The following is a 2020-nucleotide window of genomic DNA, read 5'->3' as shown; positions in this document are numbered from 1 at the left end:
TCGCGGCATGACGGACACCCCAATCCGCAGGACCCTCCGCGACACGCCCAGCCTCCCCCCGCGAAAGGGGCGACTGGACGGAGGAGAGGGGAAGGGGAGAGGGGGCCGCACGCCGTGCTTCGGATTGGAGGCGCGGCGGAGGTGCCCCGGGACGGCCGCTCCCCCAGCCGTGGCGCGGGCCCAGCCCCGCTTCGCACCCTGGCCCGACCGGCCCAGCCCTTAGAGCCAATCCTTATCCCGAAGTTACGGATCTGACTTGCCGACTTCCCTTACACTGCTCTCTCCCACCTGGAAAAAAGAACACTTATGTGAGAATGCTGTTTGTAGACTACAGCTCAGAATTCAACACCATAGTGCCCTCCAAGCTAGATGAGAAACTCCAGGCTCTGGGCTTAAACAGCTCGCTGTGCAGCTGGATCCTGAACTTCCTGTCAAGCAGACGCCAGGTGGTTAGAATAGGCAGCAACATCTCCTCATCACTGACCCTCAACACTGGAGCCCCGCAGGGCTGTGTTCTCAGCCCACTCTTGTATTCCTTGTACACACATGACTGTGTGGCAACACATAGCTCCAATGCCATCATTAAGTTTGCTGATGACACGATGGTGGTAGGTCTGATCACTGACAATGATGAAACAGCCTACAGAGAGGAGGTGCACACTCTGACACACTGGTGTCAGGAGCACAACCTCTCCCTCAACGTCAGTAAGACAAAGGAGCTTGTGGTGGACTTCAGGAGAAGAGATGGAGAACACAGTCCCATCACCATCAATGGAGCACCAGTGGAGAGAGTCAGCAGCTTCAAGTTCCTGGGTGTCCACATCACTGAAGAACTCACATGGTCCATCCACACTGAAGTCGTTGTGAAGAAGGCTCATCAGCGCCTCTTCTTCCTGAGACGGCTGAGTAAGTTTGGAATGAACCGCCACATCCTCACACGGTTCTACACCTGAAATGTAGAGAGCATCCTGACTGGCTGCATCTCTGCCTGGTACGGCAATAGCACAGCCCACAACTGCAAAGCACTGCAAAGGGTGGTGCGAACTACCAGACACATCATCGGAGGTGAGCTTCCCTCTCTCCAGGACATATATACCAGGCAGTGTGTGAAAAAAGCTCAGAGGATCATCAGAGTCTCCAGCCACCCGAGCCATGGGCTGTTCTCACTGCTACCATCAGGCAGGCGGTATCGCAGCATCAGGACCCACACCAGCAGACTTCATGATAGCTTCTTTCCCCAAGCAATCAGACTTTTGAACTCTTGATCTCCCACGATCAAAATACATCAGCACTGCACTTTATTACTCTTACTCTTATATCTCACACCGGACTGTCATAAATTATATTATGATTATATTATATTCTCTCTTAACAACTTACTTTCAACCGACAGCCTGAATGTCAATACAGTACAATACAACCTACTGTACATTCTATATATACTATATATACTTTTTTATCGTATAATGTGTATTCTATATTGTGTATTGTATAATGTACATTGCATGTTATTATTTGTATATTTTGTTTTGTGTAATTATGTGTATATTAGATTTTAAATTGTGTTGTGTAAATCTGATGTTTATTGTAATTGGTATATGTCTCATCACTGTCACGACTGCTATGTTGCTCAGAACTGCACCCAAGAATTTCACACACCATTGCACTTGTGTATATGGTTGTGTGACAATAAAAGTGATTTTATTTTATTTTATTAGTATTCCAGGAGCACCACATTTGGCTCAACCTGGTCGAGATGGGTGAGGTCGACAGGACACGGTTCCTTGCTGCCCCCATCTCCCAAGCTGGCCTATTCTGTGACACCATCAAGGACTTTGCCCAGCAGATCTCGACGGTGGAGAAGTAGATGGAGGCTATCCGGTATATCCTGATCCCGCACCCCGTCTGCTTGTCGCCAAGGGCGTTGCCCTGCGGTGACTGCACTGGCTCTGCCGCAGCCTGCCCCTTCGGCCCGGCCCCGGCGTGGAGCCCACCGCAGGAAGCAGACACCACCCGTCTC

Source organism: Myxocyprinus asiaticus, chromosome 46 (assembly GCF_019703515.2).
Source record: "Myxocyprinus asiaticus isolate MX2 ecotype Aquarium Trade chromosome 46, UBuf_Myxa_2, whole genome shotgun sequence".
Taxonomy (NCBI): domain Eukaryota; kingdom Metazoa; phylum Chordata; class Actinopteri; order Cypriniformes; family Catostomidae; genus Myxocyprinus; species Myxocyprinus asiaticus.
This window is presented reverse-complemented; position numbering follows the sequence as displayed.